The sequence below is a fragment of the Symphalangus syndactylus genome, chromosome 18, assembly GCF_028878055.3.
Source record: "Symphalangus syndactylus isolate Jambi chromosome 18, NHGRI_mSymSyn1-v2.1_pri, whole genome shotgun sequence".
Lineage (NCBI taxonomy): Eukaryota > Metazoa > Chordata > Mammalia > Primates > Hylobatidae > Symphalangus > Symphalangus syndactylus.
Window position 1 is genome coordinate 78,679,520 of NC_072440.2, and position 18,496 is coordinate 78,698,015.

The window sequence follows — 18,496 nt, forward strand, 5'->3', positions numbered from 1 at the left end:
GGAGATCAAGACCATCCTGGCTAACACGGTGAAACCCCGTCTCTACTAAAAATACAAAAACATTAGCCAGGCATGGTGGTGGGCTCCTGTAGTCCCAGCTACTTGGGAGGCTGAGGTGGGAAAATGGCATGAACCCGGGAGGCAGAGCTTGCAGTGAGCTGAGATAGTGCCACTGCACTCCAGCCTGGGTGACAGAGCAAGACTCCATCTCAAAAAAAAAAAAATTCTTAGTTATAGTATTATTTATAATAGCAACAACAACAATAATATTTCTAGGAATAAAAAAAGCGAATAACCTATATAAAAATGTAACTTTACTGAGAAAATTAAAAACAGTTTGATACATTTTTCTGTATCGGAAAGTTTTTCTGTATTGAAAAACTTAACATTGTAAGTATATTAATTCTCCCTCAAATTAATTTATAAATATAATCAAATTTTGCTTAAAATCCCAAAGAAATTTTTCAAACAGGTCAAAAATCCTAAAGTTTATTTTAAAGAATAAAAAACTGAGAATGGTAAAGAAAATTTTAGAAAAGAACCACAAGGGAGATATTAGGTACTAAATAGGCTAAAAATAACGCGACTTTAAAATTTGGTACTGGTGCCAAAAGAACTAGAGCAATGGAACAGAGCCAAAAGCCCAGAAATACACATAGAAGTACTACAGTAAAATGTTTATTGTATTTGTTAAATATCGTTTTTAAACCCAGTGGGAAAAGAATAAACTATTCAATAACAGGTTAAATCATTAACTATTCAGAAAAATAAAGATGCAATCATTACTTCATGCCATACACAAAGTAAAAGCATGGTAGACTAAAGAGTTAAAGGTAAAAACGCTGTACAGCAGCACGGTGGCTCATGACTGTAATCCCAGCACTTTGGGAGGCCCAGGTGGGCAGATCATCTGAGGCCAGGAGTTTGAGACCAGCGTGGCCAACATGGTGAAACCCCTTCCCTACCAAAAATATAAAAAAATTAGCTGGGTGTGGTGGCCCATACCTGTAGTCTCAGCTACTCGCGAGGCTGAGGCAGGAGAATTGCTTGAGCCCAGGAGGTGGAGGTTGCAGTGAGTTAAGATCGCGCCACTGCACTCAGCCTGGGTGACAGAATGAGACTCCACGTCAAAAAAAAAAAAAAAAATCACATACAAACTTGAAGAGAATCACATGATTGGTTTTATAATCTTAAAATTGTTTTAATCATGATTAAATACTTTTGTCTTGAAAATGTTATAATCACAATCACAACAGAAGGAACTATAAAGATAAAAGTTCAATATTTAAACCATAAAATATAAAACTTATATATGTAAAATATAATCCAACTGTAATCAAAATTAACCTACAAATAATAAAATGAGATTAAAAAGTGAAATACATATGGTAAAGGGTTAATAGTCTTAACATATAAACAGCATTTACAATTAACAACTGGATATTAATAAATAGTTCACAAAGGAAGAAATATAAATGACCAATATACACATGAAAAAGTCAGCTTCCCTAAAAAAGGAGTATAAATTGAACAATGATAAGATACAATTTATTATCTATAAACTTGACAACGATGAAAAAATGAAAATTCTCAATGTTGGCAGGAGGTCTGGAAAATGGCACCTTCATACTCTACCAGAAAGAATATAAATTGTACAACATAGGAGGAAGATAATTTTGTAATGTGTATCAAAAGCTTTTTAAAATGTGAATACCCTTTAACTCAGCAGTTCCTGTTCTAGAAATATATCCCAAGAAAAGAATATGGATTGCATATGTATAAGGATATTTCACACAGCATCACTTATACTAAGAAAATATTAGAAACAATCTATGTGCCAAAAGTAGTTGAACAAATTAGAATATATTCATAAGATATAGCACTATGCAATTATAAAATAATGTTGAAGTGGCTGGGTACAGTGGTTCACACCTGTAATCCCAGAACTTTGGGAGGCCGAGGCAGGTGGATCGAGACCATTCCTGGCCCACATGGTGAAACCCTGTCTCTACTAAAAATACAAAAATTAGCCCGGCATGGTGGCGTGCGCCTGTAGTCCCAGCTACTCAGGAGGCTGAGGCAGGCGAATCACCTGAACCTGGAGGCAGAGGTTGCAGTGAGCCGAGATCATGCCACTGCACTCCAGCCTGGGCAACAGAGCGAGACTCCATCTCAAAAAAAAAATTTATTAGTTCATTTTTTAATGAGATCTTTTTAAAATAAGAAAAGAGATACTGGACTTATGAAGACACTTAAGTACTTCAATCATCTACACAAAGAGAAAAAAACAAATCTTCTACACTAACAAAGAAAGAAAGAAAAGGCCTCACCATCCACTAGAAAAACCAGTCACTTTTTCCCAAGTCTTGCTTCCTTAACTTTCTGGTCAATATTTGACAGCAAATCTCTGAAAGGTTTCAAGGATACAAGAAGAGCGGGGGAGTGTGGTCTTGCCTGGGCACCTCTTATTCTGTTTCTCAGGGAGGTCCCAATGGGCCTTTGTGGCTATCTGAGCCAGCACCTTAGGTAGAAATTCCCAAAAGGTACCAATCTCATACAGGTACTGTCAGATAGTACAATTTCCCCTGCTAGCAGCTCCCTCCTGAAGCTGTGGGTCCATTTGCCCTACACCAAATTCCACACAAGCTGCATCAAGTTGGAGACACAAAACCTGCTGTTAATTTGAAGCACTAACACACACCACGTCTCATCCCATCTCTGCCTTCCTTTCCTTTCAGAAGACTTTGTACGCAACATTCTCTTATTCCTCCAGCTCAGTAAATTCTACCTTGTGCAATCTCTCTTTCAGACACATAAGCTTTTCTGATACCTTCTCTTTTTTTCTTACAACACTTGTCTAAAAATCATGGGAGTTTTCTCTACCCTTCTTGTTCTTCCCTCTTTCTTCCCTTTGAACTGTGTGTGGGCCAGAGTAAGCACCCAGTCACAGTCAGTTAATTATAAGAGTTGTGCTAGCTACATGCCTGTAACAAATAAAAAGAAAGAAAAATTTTTGAAAGCATCAGAGAGTAGAGTTTGCAACCTCTAAAGCTCCTGAATCAAACAAATCAATATCAATAACTGAAAAAAATATAGTGCCTGTGTTCAATGTGCATTGCATTTAGGAATTCATAAAAGTACCTGATGAAAATCTCTGCTCTCAGTCTCTCTGGGAGAAAAGAGGAACATGTAGAAAGGCACATATAAGTAATCGTAATTATTATATATAATGCCAAGTAGAATTTATTAATATAGATATAGTTAGTATGTTACTAATATATAACAAGCTAACACCTGTGCAAAACACTCACTTAATTCTCATAGTAGTGATCTAAGGAGATGCTATTATTACCGCTAGATGACTTTTTGTGAGGTTAACTAGCCTGCCTGCAACTAGTGAGCAGCAAAGAGGGATGTAAACCCAGGTCTGTCTGACTTCAAACCCTGAGCATTTACCTCCCCAGAATGAGTTAGCAGCCATAGAAGTCTTCCTAGACTTGCTCATCCTCTTCTAATTAAACCTGGGTCACGGAAAATTTTTTAAATTATGTTTACAGTATACTGTGGTCTATTAAGTGTGCAATAGCATTATGTGTTTCCCCTGCATCTGCAGTTACTTCCTCCGCTGAAATCTTTTTTTTTTTTTTTTTTTTGATACGGAGTTTTGCTCTTGTTGCCCAGGCTGGAGTGCAATGGCGCAGTCTCAGCTGATTGCAACCTCCGCCTCCCAGGTTCAAGTGATTCTCCTACCTCAGCCTCCCAAGTAGCTGCGACTACAGGCACCCGCCACCATGCCCGGCTAATTTTCGTATTTTTAGTAGAGACAGAGTTTCACCATGTTGGTCGGGCTGGTCTCGAATTCCTGACCTCAGGTGATCTGCCCGCCTCGGCCTCCCAAAGTGCTGGGATTACAGGCCTGAGCCCATGCCCAGCCCCCTCCACTGAAATCTTAAACCCCTCAAAGTCGTCCATGAGGGTTGGGGTAAACTTCTTTCAAACTCCTATTAATGTCAATAATTGGACCTCCTCCCATGAATCACGAATGTTCTTAATGGCACCTAGAATAGTGAATCCTTTCCAGAAGGATTTCAGTTTATTCTGCTCCTTTCAATTTACTCTGGTCACATCCATCAGAGGAATCACTATCTACGGTAGCTATAGCGTTACAAAATGTGTCTCTTAAATAGTAAGACTTGAAAGTTGGAATTACTTCTTGATCCATGAGCTGCACAATGGATGTTGTGTTAGCAGGCATAAAAACAACATTCATTTCTTTGTACATCTACATTAGAGCTCTTAGGTGACCAGCTGCAATGTCAATGAGCAGTAAGAAGGAATTTTTCTTTTTTTTTGAGCAGTAAGTCTCAACAATGTCAACAATGGGGTTAAAATATTCAGTATACCAGGTTATAAACAAATGTGCTGTTATCCAGGCTTTGTTTTTCCATTTATAGAGCAAAAGCAGAATAGATTTAGCATGATTCTTAAGGGCCCTAGGATTTTCAGATTGGCAAATGAGCATTGGCTTCAACTTAAAGTCATCAGCTGCATTAGCCCCTAACAAGAGTCAGTCTGTCCTTTGATGCTTTGAAGCCAGACATGGACTTCTTTCTAGCTATGAAAGTCCTAGATGGTATCTTCTTCCAATTTAAGGCTGGTTCATCTACATGGAAAATCTGTTGTATAGTGTAGCTACCTTCATCAATGATCTTAGCTAGCACTTGTGGATAACTTGCTGCAGTTTCTCCATCAGCACTTACTATTTCATTTTGTACTTTACTTAATAACATGCTTATTTATTTATTTTTGACACACGGTCTTGCTCTGTTGCCCAGGCTGGAGTGCAGTGGTGTGATCATAACTCACTGTAGCCTCAAACTCCTGGGTTCAAGCGATCCTCCCACTTCGGCCTTCCACCTTGTACTTTTATGTTATGGAGATAGTATCATTCCTTAAGCCTTATCAACAAACCTCTGCTAGCTTTAAACTTTTCATCTGTGGCTTCCTCCCCTCTCTCAGCCTTCCAAGAATTGAAGAGAATTAGGACTTTGCTCTAGATTAAGCTTTGACTGAAGGGAATATTGTGGCTGGTTTGATCTTCTGTCCAGACCACTGACACTTTCTTCATATCAGCAATAGGGCTGTTTTGCTTTCTTGTCATTCATGTGTTCATTGGAGTAGCACTTTTAATTTCCTTAAAGAACTTTTCCCTTTGTAGTCAAAATTTGGCTGTTTGGCACAAGAGGCTTGGCTTTCACCACACCTTCCTCACTAGGCTTCATCATGTCTAGCTTTTGATCTAAAGTAAAAAAATTGTGACTCTTTCTCTCACTTGAACACTTAGAAGCCATTGTACGGTTATTAATTGGCCTAATTTTAATACTGCTGTGTCTCAGGGAATAGGGAGGCCTGAGGAGAGGAACAGAGGTGGGGAAATGGCCAGTTGGTAGAGCAGTCAGAACACGCATAGCATTTATTAAGTTTGCCAGCCTATATGGGTGTGGTTTGGAATGCCCCAAAACAATTACAATAGTAACATCAAAGATCACAGATCACAGGCTGGGTATGGTGGCTCACACGTTTAATACCTGGAGAGGCCTAGGTAGGAGAATTGCTGGGGCCCAGGAGTTCGAGACTAACCTGGGCAACATAGTGAAACCCCATCTCTTCAAAATGTAAGAAAAGAAATCAGCTGGGTGTGGTGGCATGTGCCTGCAATCCCAGCTATTTGGGTAGCTAAGGTGTGAGGATTACTTGAGCAGGGGAAGTCAAGGCTGCAGTGGGCTGTAATTGGTCACTGCACTCCAGCCTGGGCGACAGAGCAAGACCTTTTTTTTTTTTTTTAAAAAAAAAAAGATCATTGATCACAGATCACCAAAATAGATATAAAATATAATAATAATTAAAGGCCAGGCACGGTGGCTTACACCTGTAATCCCAGCACTTTGGGAGGCTCAGACGGGTAGATTGCCTGAGCTCAGGAGTTCAAGACTAGCCTGGGCAACATGGTAAGACCCCGACTCTACTAAAATACAAAAAATTAGCCAGGTGTGGTGGCATGTCCCTGTAATCCCAGCTACTTGGGAGTCTGAGACAGGAAAACCACTTGAATTCAGGAGGCGGGGGTTGCAATGAGCCAAGATAGTGCCACCATACTCCAGCCTGGACAACAGAGCAAAACTCCATCTAACAATAATAATAATAATAATTTAAAAGTTTGAATATTGCAAGAATTACTAAAATGTGACGCGAGAAATAAAGTGAACACATGCTAATGGAAAAATGGCCCTAGTAGACTTGCTTGATGCCGGGTTGCCTTAAACTTTCAATTTATAAAAAAACATAGTATCTGTGAAGTGTAATAGAGCACAGCACAGTAAAATGAGGTATGCACATGTACAAATAAAAAGAATGAAAGGGCTGGGCGCGGTGGCTCATACCTATAATTTTCAGGAGGCCCAGGCAGGCGGATCACGAGGTCAGGAGTTCGAGACCAGCCTGGCCAACGTGGTGAAACCGCATCTCTACTAAAAATACAAAAAATTAGCCAGGTGTGGCAGCAGGCACCTGTAATCCCAGCTTACTTGGGAGGCTGAGGCAGGAGAGTCGCTTGAACCTGGGAGGCAGAGGTTGCAGTGAGCCGAGATTGCGCCATTGTACTCCAGCCCGGGCGATAGTGCGAGACTCTGTCTCAAAAAAAAAAAAAGAATGAAGGAGCAGACAGCCTCTACCACAGGAGGGCTGCCAGAAGCACCTGTACACCCCAGCCTCTGTGGGCCCCCTTTCTTCAGCATCCTGGAGAAACTCCCAAATTTCCAGACAAATTGGTCCAGATTAACAATCATCTTCCCCTTTCAGTTCTCTTTCTTTTCCCTCTCTTTTCTTTTCTTTCTTTTTATTAAACTTCATTCACTTTTTAAAACATACTAGCTTTAGCATAAACGCATTTATTTATTATAATTCACTTAAATTTACCTTTATGGCAGTGTTTCTCTCTTAACATTTTCTGTCCATCTAATCATCTTCTATAAACTAGCTTGGATTTCTAGCTGAAGCTGGATTCAGTAAAACCTGAGAAGGAAAATTAAGCGTTCATGCCACAAAACACCTTGTTTAGCATAATTACTTACATACAACTTTCTCCCCCAATTATTTTTATTTCAAAACTATTTGATTTGACAGCAAGTTTCATTCATTTTTGAGGCTCTCACTCCTATAAACTGCAGATGAGTGGTAAAGTTAATCTGAATCGAGATCTTCTGAAATGCCACTGTTGATTCTGGGATTCTTTTCATTCGTGAAAAGAGTTTCTTATAGTAAAATAAATAAATAAATAAAAATCCTGAGGCAACCTCTGCATTTTTCTGAGAATCATTTTAGTGTGCAGAGAATACTATAAGGAGAATTTCCAGATTTATGATTTCCTTTCTATTCAAGCATTAGTATAGTTGCTATTTCAAAGCAGAACTACAAAGCTGATTCAGGGATAAATGACACAAAGTAAATATTTAAATTCTTTTTCTTGAAATGTGTGATAGCTTAATGCATGAGGTGGGGGCACAATTTGATCTTCATAAGAATCACAGGAAAACTGCAGTTAGAAAACTCTACATCCGGCCAGCGCAGTGGCTCACGCCTGTAATCCCAGTACTTTGGGAGGCTGAGGCGGGTGAATCACCTGAGGTCAGGAGTTTGAAACCAGCCTGACCAATATGGTGAAACCCCATCTCTACTAAAAATACAAAAATTAGCCGGGCTGTGGTGGCGGGCACATGCAATTCCAGCTACTTGGGAGGCTGAGGCAGGAGAATCGCTGGAACCCGGAAGGTGTAGGTTGCAGTGAGCCGATCGCACCACTGTACTCCAGCCTGGGAAACAGAGCGAGACTGTCTAACAAAAAAAAAAAAACCTCTACACCCTCTTGTTCTCAAATGCGAACTCTAGGCTTCTTCTGCCTCTTCTCCTCATCTTTGCATCACAGCCTCACTCTTAAATCAACAATCAATACAGGCCTCCTTTTGAGTCCGCTAAGCTGTTCTGGGTTCACATGGCAGCCCACTAGCACTGGCTGGAGAATAAAGCTCACTTTCTTTCTTCATTTGTTTTTTTTTTTCCTCTTTCCAAATGAATGAATTTTTACATCATGGCTGTAATTATAAAATAGCCATGTTAATTTGATACCAAATCCATCTGCTCAACGTTGTGCATAATTCTAAACAATGTCAATGTTCCAGTTAATCACTTTTGCTCTTCACTTTAATTACCAAATTATCCAAACCCAGCTAGCTAACTACAAGTCCTATTTTCCAGCCTTAGTGCCAAACCCCTTGCTCAAGTTTTAATTCAACCATCACAGCCTCTTGGTTATAACCTCGTGAGGCCTGGGCTTTTAACCTCATTTCCATTATTCCATGTCCTTTTCTGAAGTATCACTCCCTTTGTCATACATTGCTTAAATAGCACCATGATTTACTTACACTGTATTTGCTCAATCTCTTGGCTGCAGTCTCGGTATTACTTATAACTTTGGTGTAGAAAACCTTTGGATAAAATATTTTTATGACTTCCTGGGAATCCACAGCAGAGTAAGAATCTGCTGAGGAATGAGGATCTAACATTATTGCTATAGGATTTCTTATTTGTAGATCATAAGGCATAAACTAAGAAAGCACTTTCAGAAACACATTTTAAAAAGTGGTAGGAGCCGGGCACAGTGGCTCACGCCTGTAATCCCAGCACTTTGGGAGGCCGAGGCGGGCGGATCACAAGGTCAGGAGATCGAGACTATCCTGGCTAACATAGTGAAACCCTGTCTCTACTAAAAAGAAAGGAAAAATTAGCTGGGCATGGTGGCGGGCGCCTGTAGTCCCAGCTACTCAGGAGGCTGAAGCAGGAAAACTGCGTGAACCCGGGAGGCGGAGCTTGCAGTGAGCCAAGATGGCGCCATTGCACTCCAGCCTGGGCGACAGAGTGAGGCTCTGTCTCAAAAACAAAAACAAACAAACAAAAAAAAAGATTATTTAAATCTGGCTGGGTGTGGTGGCTCACACCCATAATCCTAGCACTTGGGGAGGTCGAGGCAGGTGGATTGCCTGAGCTCAGGGGTTCAAGACCAGCCTAGGCAACAAGGTGAAACCCTGTCTCTATTAAAATACAAAAAATTAGCCAGGCATGGCGGCTTGTGCCTGTAGTCTCAGCTACTCGGGAGGCTGAGGCAGGAGAATTGCTTGAACACAGGAGGTGAAGGTTGCAGTGAGCCGAGATCATGCCATTGCATTCCAGCCTGGGCGACAGAGCAAGACTCTGTTTCAAAAAATATATATATCTAATATCTAAAAAATAATACATGCCCACTGTAGCAAGTTGAAGAGTACAGACATATACATAAGGAAAAATGTAATAACCCTCTTTCCTATCCATTCTCATTTCACTGAGATAACACACATATTTCTCTCTCCTGTATCAAAATGCAATATAGGATAGAAAAAGGTATCTCCTACATATATATGTATGGGGTTCTATTTTCAAATACAACTTTCAAAACCCCATTACTCTGTAAATTGATTTTTCCCTTAATAATGTATCATGGCCATTTATATTGGCCCCAAAGTGAATCATATAGATTTATTATTTTTAATAGTTGCATTCTACTCCGCAGTACAGTTATATCATAGTTTATTCATTATCTGAATATTCAAAATATTCCCAGTTTTTGCTTCTATGAACAGTGTTGCACTAAACATCCTGGTACATGTATCTTTAGTTGCTAGTGCTTTTATTTCCATTGTATAAAGTTCCAAAATTGGGAGTATTGGGATTGCAAAGTTATTCATTTATGATTGACAAAGATTCTTTCCTTGACCAAACTCTAGCCAAGCTCCTGTGAGCTCTCTTCTCAACTAGGCTTCAATCCTGGCCTATAAAGACTTGAACAAACTCTAATATGGAGTTTGGAGAGAACTGGAGAGAACTCAAGGCTGCCAAAAAATTTATTGCTTGTTACAGAAAACACAGAGGACAAGGCCTCTGTCCCCCAGTCTCTCTGGAAAGACAGAATCCTAACTTCAGCAACTTTCAGCTAGCAGACACAGCTGGCTTCATTGCATTTACACTGACCAACCCTTTCTAATTTTTCACTTTCCTGACTCAACTGAGGCCCTCCTTCTCCCCTCCCTTAAAAATGCCCAGTCACTTCTGTACAAATCAAAGTTGAGCTCAGTTCACACTAGACTGTTTTCGCTATTATAATAGTTATAACTGATTAAAATCTGTCCTTACCACTTTAGTGTCTGGCTTTGTTTACCTTTAATGCTCTATATTTCCAGTTATTTTTCCAAAAATGAACTAAAAGCAATGCAAAGCTATAGACTTAAAATGTCTCGGCCAGGCGCAGTGGCTCACGCCTATAATCCCAGCACTTTGGGAGGCCGAGGTGGGCAGATCATGAGGTCAGGAGATCAAGACCATCCTGGCTAACACAGTGAAACTCCATCTCTACTAAAAATACAAAAAATAAGCCAGGCATGGAGGCAGGCGCCTGTGGTGGCAGCTACTCGGGAGGCTGAGGCAGGAGAATGGCGTGTACCCGGGAGGCAGAGCTTGCAGTGAGCGGAGATCACGCCACTGCACTCCAGCCTGGGTGACAGAGTGACAGAGTGAGACTCCATCCCCCCCCCAAAAAAAAAGTCTGAGAAATGTTCACTTTGAGGATCAAGATTGTAATATGAGAGGCACTAAAAATTTATTTCAGCCTTATATCCCACCAGGCATATTTATGAAATCATTTATGTTAAAAATGTTAGCTTTTTTTCCGTGTAGAATCATAATTTTTTTTAAAAAAGTATCTTAAGTCTAACTGATTAAAATTTGTCAAAGTTAAAAGTTAGAGTCTATTTGCCCCCAGTTAGTCCTTATTATCTGCACATACCACAATTTCGATGAACTCTAAAGATCATTGAAGCCATGGAATCAACTGCTGATTGGGTAAAAACAATTTTTTTTAATAAGCAAATGTGAACTGATGTGCTATTAAGGACAAAAATGTTAAGGTTGGACTAAAAATATTTTATTATACTTTCACAGCATGCAATGGTGCTGGTGGAAAAAGGGTCAGTCACCTTCTCACTTGTTTCTACCTTATTTTCTGCACTGTGGCCTTGGTAATTGAAAAGCCAGCTCTTCCACATACCATCTGAGGCAGAAATAGGGTCCACTATCTAAACAGGGACAAGGGGCACCACTGTCTACAGCTATACTCTTCCTGGTATGGAATTTTATCTATACCCACCTCTTCTGAATTACGTGGCTTCACCACATAGTTTGATTTGGGGCTCTGTAGTAAAAGGTTGAAATATATCTGTCTATATTTTTAATAGCATATATATTCCATGTTACTGTTAACTGATATGGCTACACCAGCCAACACGTTCTAAAACACAAACAACTGAGCACAAGTTTCCCTGACGCACAGAAAAAATAATAAATTATATTCAATATAAATTAAGGGAAAATTATTCACATTGCCAAAGCATTCTTTGTTTTAGAAAGCTACTCATTAAAGGATTACAAGAAATGTGTGCACCCCTGGTGCACTAAAAATGGCATTCAACCAACCAAAATTCAACTCACACGATTCAAGAACACATTTATTAAGTAAAATAAACATAAGTCCGATTTTGGACCCAACTTACTGGCCCAGATGGTCTGTATCCTTTCTTTCAGAACAAAAAAAAAAGTGGGCAAGCAGTTCCTAGCTGCCTGTGATAGACAGCTATTTCACAACCTCCCCAGGGTGCTCAAAAGTCACCTGCTATAAATAGCTCCTCAGCACTCACATCAGAGTCCTCAGTTGAAGGGCCAGGTGAAAATATAAATTGCCTGAAATATGTCCCCTGCATTCTAATTCCATAGGCTACTATTTGCTGAACATTCTCAGTAATCCTCCTGACAATTTCACTATAAATATACTTAAAAACTTTTTTTAACCATTTTCTAAACTAGTAGGAGAGGTATTGTGGTGAGGGGTAAGAATGCTGCCCACCGGGAACAGGAAACCAGGATTCTCATTCCGCAATCAGTCACGTAAGAGCCAAGTAAGTCACTTAAGCCTTTAAGAATAAAATTCCTCATTTGTGAAAAGGAAATGATAATACCCAACTCAAAGGTGGCAGTGAGGGTTGGAAATAATGCATTCCACATCAGGATTTTATCTTATAAAAATGACGTGACATTTGTAATATCAAAAAAAAGGAAGGAACATTAAAAAAAGAGGCAATTCATCAAAACAATCTTAATGCATTAATTCAAAGCTATATACATCATGTAGCCATGAAAAGGATGTAACGGAAAGATGATCTTGATGTAGTAAGTTTAAAAAGTGGGCTAAAAAAAACCACTACACATTTAGCCCCATTTTTATTACAATAAAGCATGTTTTCAAATGCACATAAAATATCTGCAGTGACAAGAAACCATAAACATATATCCACTTTGAAGAAAAAAAAGAGGGTTCCAGGTCTTTTTTAAAAAATATGACTAATTTTAGTTGAGTATATTCATTTAAAAAAACTCCGAGGCGGGCGGATCACGAGGTCAGGAGATCGAGACCACGGTGAAACCCCGTCTCTACTAAAAATACAAACAAAAAATTAGCCGGGCGTGGTGGCGGGCGCCTGTAGTGCCAGCTACTGGGAGAGGCTGAGGCAGGAGAATGGCGTGAACCCGGGAGGCGGAGCTTGCAGTGAGCCGAGATTGCGCCACTGCACTCCAGCCTGGGCGACAGAGCGAGACTCCATCTCAAAAAAAAAAAAAAAAAAAAAAAAACAAACTTGGATTGTGTCTATAATTAAAAATTTAAAACAATGAAGAAAACAATGGGAAATAATTAGTGTGAAGAAAGCACTTAGTGGTCGGGCATGGCAGCTCACACCTGTAACCTCAGTACTTTGGGAGGCCAAGGCGGGTGGAACACTTGAGGCCAGGAGTTTGAGACCAGCCTGGCCAACATAGGGAAACCCCATCTCTATCCACACCTGTAATGTCAGCTACTTGGGAGGCTGAGGCACAAGAATCGCTTGAACCTGGGAGGCAGAGGCAGCAGTGAGCTAAGATAGGCCACTGCACTTCAGCCTGGGTGACAGAGCCAGACTCCATCTCAAAAAAAAAAAAAAAAAAGAAAGCACTTAGAACAATGCCTAGTAGACTTTGACAAATGGTGATTATCATAGTTACTTTTGTGTAGAAGCTACAGAACTCCTTAAGTAAAACAAGTTTACATAAAACTAGCAGACCTTGGTAACATGCAACCAGTTATGCCTGTGTGTGAATTGGATTAATTATTTTTAGAAAAATGAATTTTTAAAAAATTGTGGTGATTATCTCATGGGTATATAAATATGTCAAGACCTCAAACTGTATACTTTAAATATGTGTGGATTATGTCAATTATACCTTAACAAACTTGTTTAAAACAGAGTGGAACTAACATTTTCAACAGGAGTAAGATGGAAGACTGAGATCAGAATTTAAAGTTCCTAAGGTCTTTATGCTTTTCAGAAGACTGAATATATTAATATTAGACTTTGTTAAATCAAGTATGTATTTTAAAGTTGCAAGTACCACCACTAAAACAAAACATATAGATTATGTAACTAATTGAGGGGAAAAATTGGAATAAAGAAAATTTGAAATATCCAAAAGAAGTCAGGAAAGAAAGAATGATAAATCAAAAATCAAAAATAACATTACTATCTCAATAATCACAGTGTAGATGGTCTAAACTCACCATTAAAATGTGCCAAGACTAGGCCGGGCGCGGTGGCTCATGCTTGTAATCCCAGCACTTTGGGAGGCCAAGGCAGGCGGATCACGAGGTCAGGAGATAGAGACCACGGTGAAACCCCATCTCTACTAAAAATACAAAAAATTAGCCGGGCGTGGTGGCGGGCGCCTGTGGTCTCAGCTACTCGGAGAGGCTGAGGCAGGAGAATGGCGTGAACCCGGGAGGCGGAGCTTGCAGTGAGCCGAGATTGCGCCACTGCACTCCAGCCTGGGTGACAGAGCGAGACTCCGTCTCAAAAAAAAAAAAAAAAAAGTAAAGACTATCATTAAATAACAAACAAAAAGATAGATCCATTTTTACTCAGTTCAATTCCACAGGTGCAGGGCTATATGTGTGTAGTAAGAGGATCAGATACCTCTCCCCAACTCAACTTCTTTTAACTGCTTTTCTGAAGCCTTGAAATTAATTGAAGGAAAGTTCTTTATACCAAAAATAACAAAGGAAAGTAACTTTGGTGGGAAGAGGAGAGGGTGGGAGAAATGGAAAGGAGACAAAGAGAACTGGCAAAGAAAAATAATGTTTCCATGCCATAATTTGAGCAAATGTGTAAATTAAATGCACATGAAATTGTCTAACTGATATCCAGCTGATTTATTGAAAATGATGTATCACTTGCTACCTAAAATGAGACACTCGGGGCAGGGTGGGGCTAACTTCTGGGACTTCCTAGCTGCTCTCCCCACCAGGAGGTGTCATGGTGAAGATACTTTCCTGAATAGTGGAGCTAGAACTCCTCGAAGGAATTTGAACTAAACCAGGCCAAATGATACAATTCAATGGTTCTTTCACACAGTCTGCAAAACTTCGTTAGATTGTTTTAATCAATCTTATCGGGAAAACAGATGGAAAGTCTTTCCCAGAAGTTAATCCTTCAGTCTTATGCCAAAAGTAGGCCACATAGCTCCTCAGGCGGTCTGCATTTGGCAGCACTTTCCCAGTCTCTATCGATTTTACACGTGTTGGGACTGATGTTGAGGGAATTGTGGGTGAGATACTAGGAAACTATGGACATTAATGAAGTTCATTGCCTGTAAGCAGCATCTGTCCAGATATCGTTCCCAGCCCCGTTATCTACGAATTTGTGATCCTATCCTGATCACTGGGATGATAAAATAAAAATTGCACAGGACTAAGAATCAAAAGATATGGCTTCTTATCCAGCCCTGACTTAATCCACTCAAGGGATAGTAACTGAGTCCAGAACATTACCATTATGAGTTCACCTCAATGATCAAGCAACAAGATGAGAAAGGCAATATTTGTTTCATGAATTTCTTAAGAAGAATTGAAATAATATAGAAAAATCTTCTTTGAAAAACCATAATATATGGTAAAGTGGACTTTTTTCTTACATTCATAAGACTGTTTTAAGCTTTCATGGACCTTTGCCTACATGACATCATCTCCTATAGAAGAGGGTGAGAAGCTATAGTTGACATCTATGACACTGTTTTCCTGACATTCCCACTCTCCTCCATTACTACCTTCAACCACCCCATCTGTCCCCCCTACCTTTGCCCAGATGAGCATGTGACTCAAACTGTGCCAATCATAGTCCCTCTCTTTTTTGGCCGCATTTGAGTATTCCAGGAATAAGCATGTGATTGAGGTGGATGATTCCCTAACCAAATGACTCCCTTCCCCAAATTTTTAGGACATAGAACCAGAAAATCCTTTTTCTGTGGCAAATATACAAAGGTATAAAACCTACAACCTATTAGCAGTTATATTTTCTGAGGGAGAAATTTTCACTTAATATTCCATTTCCAAGTGTAATATGTCTGCCTTTAGGTGGGCCTGGTCCAGAGACCAGGGTCCCCCAGCCTAAACACCCTATATTTTACTCTGTTGAGAGAATAAACTTCCAGCCTTCTGCTATGATGAGAGATGGGTGATCTCCCACTTGTGCAAAAACCCTTTGATCTCATCTTAATGGAGTTCCAAAAGGAAACAAAGGTAGATAATGTGTGTGTTAAGCCCATCTTCAGCTGGAAGCTCAAAATCTTTATAATACACTCATTGCTTTTTATAATATTCTTAATCCATTTTGATGTCTCTGGCCCTTGGGGCCCAAATACTGTCATGCCTACCCCGGACCCTCTACCTTGGTCACATCTTTCCAGTCTTATGCTCTATATTTAAAACCATCCCTCCTCCCATAAAAATTCTCCTTTCCTTAGTTACAGGGTTACATCAAACAGAGAAAAGTATAGATGCATTGATGTCATATCAAAGTAACAGGAATTGACTCACCCCTCTCTGTACTATGTATGGCTTTTTAAAAAATAACTTTACTTAAAAAGTAGAAGAAGACAGTGAAAATACAGCCATCTCAATTCACAGAGACAACTTCAAAAGAAACCAAACCTGCTGACATCTTGATCTTGAACTTGACATCAGTGTTAAATCAAAGTAACAAGAATTGACTCACTCCTTTCTGGACTATGTATGGCTTTTAAAAAAATCACTTTTATTTAAAAGAAGAAGAAGATGACTGTGAAAAACACAGCCATCTCAATCCACAGAGACAACTTCAAGAGAAACCAAACCTGCTGACACCTTGATCTTAAGCTTCAGCCTCCAGGATAGTGAAAAATGAATTTCTCTTGTTTAAGCAAAAAAAACCCCACTTTTATTGATTTGTATGTGTGTAATTTCAAAAATCATATATGTTTATCATAAAAAACTTTTAAAGTATAGAAAATTACAAAGAAGAAAAATAAGATCAATTTTAATTACATCTTTTATAACATTATTTTGGCATATACGTGTGATAACCTGCAGATGGCCTCCCAAGATCCTTACATATCCTCATGGAGTCCTTGCTCATGCTGAATCAGGACTGACCCTGTGTGACCAATATGATACATGAAAAGTGATGACGTATGACTTCCAAGGCAAGGTCATAAAAAGCCTTGCATCTTTCATCTTGGTTTCTTGAATCTGTCACTCTGAAACAAGCCAGTCAGATGCCACCTTATAAGGATATTCAATATGCCCCATAGAGAAGTCCACGAAGAAAGGAACTGAAGTCTCAGCTAACAGCCAGCACCAACATGCCAGCCATATAAGTGAGCCACCTCAAAAGCAGACGTCAGCAAGATGGTGGAATAGAATTTTCCAGCACATATCCCCTTGCAGAAACCCCAATTTGAACATGTATGAATGTACCTTCTCAAGAACTAAGAATCCCAGTGAGAGATTACATAACTAGGGTGTAGTTCAGAAATAAGAAAAGGCACATTGAAGAGGGTGAGAAAGAGTGTCATATTACTCATGTCATTCCTCCCCCCCAAGGGGTGCACAGCACAGAGAAAGATACCTTCCCTGTGGAGGAAGGAGAGTGAACTGAAAACCCTACTTTGCTATGGACCCCAGCATCGGGCCCAGTTCAGTGAAATCCAGTGCCAGAGCAGCCCTCATGATCCCAGGCTCTAGGTTAGCACCTGTGGATAAGGGCATCCAGGGCTACCCTAATGCTGGGCCAGCCCCTATGGCCCCAGGCTGCAAGCAGGCCTCTATAGCATCAGGCTTCAGCTCCATTCAAGCACCACACCAATACAACAGCACTAGGCTCTACACCCAGAGGCATGTCTGCCACAGCAGCTCAACCTCTAGGCCAAACCCTGCAGACACAGGCTTCAGGAAAGTCCCAGTAACCAGGCTAGCCCTTATGTGGACTCAGGCTCCAGGCCCATCCTAGAACAAAGTGGGCCTCTATGAACTCAGGCTCAAGGTCCACCTTAGGGACAGGTTGGCCCCCATGAACCTAGACTTCAGGCTAGCCCCTGCAAACACAGGATCCAGATGCACTCCCATGAATGCAGAATCGAGGCCCACCCCAGGAGATCCAAGCTCCAGGCCTTCCTGCCTGCTGACTCAGGCACCAAGGCAACTTGCCTGAGAATACAGGAGCAAGCCTGCCCTCAGATTCCACCAAACAACCCACCCAGAACCTCTAGATAGACTGACTGGTGAGAGTTTTCCAAAGCCAATGTGTAAAAGGTGGAACAGGTGCTTACTTCTTCATATGCATAGACATCAACATATAGCCACAAAGATAGTGAATAATAAGGGAAACACCACCACCAAACAACAAAATTAAGTAACTGACCTTAAAGAAATGGAGATCTATGAACTGCCTGTCAAAGAATTAAAAATAATCATCTTAACAGAGCTCAGCGAGCTATAAAAGAATTCAGATAACTAAATCAAATCATGAAAACAATATGAAAGCAAAATAGGGGATTTGATGAGGGTATAGAAACCAGAAAAAAGAACAAGGCAGAAATTCTGGATCTAAAGAACATAGTAATGGAAATGAAAATTCCATAGAGAGCTTCAACAGTAGCCTCAATCAAGCAGAAAAAAGAATCAGTGAGCTCAAAGAGAGATCATTTGAAATATTCAGCCAGAGAAACAATGACAACAACGAAGGATAAGTAAGAATGAAAAAAGCCTATAGGATTTATGAGACAACATCAAGCAATCCAATATATACATTAGGGGATTCACAAAAGTAGCAGAGAAAGAAAAAAGAGCAGAATGCTTATGTAAAGAAATAATGATAAGAAACTTCCCAAATCTGGAGAGGCAAATGAGCATCCAGATCTAAGAAGCCCAAACAGCCCCAAGCAGATTAAATATAAAGAGATC

The 18,496-nt window shown here is 40.0% G+C and overlaps 1 long non-coding RNA gene across 1 annotated transcript; it reads right to left on the bottom strand.

The window, feature by feature from the left end:
* Positions 1 to 1,003: 1,003 nt before the first annotated feature.
* Positions 1,004 to 11,788, bottom strand: LOC134733596 (uncharacterized). Its single transcript, XR_010117226.1, has 3 exons — positions 11,691 to 11,788; positions 6,976 to 7,071; positions 1,004 to 1,102 (listed from the first exon to the last, which is right to left on the bottom strand). It is a non-coding gene; the product is annotated as an uncharacterized lncRNA (long non-coding RNA).
* Positions 11,789 to 18,496: the final 6,708 nt, after the last annotated feature.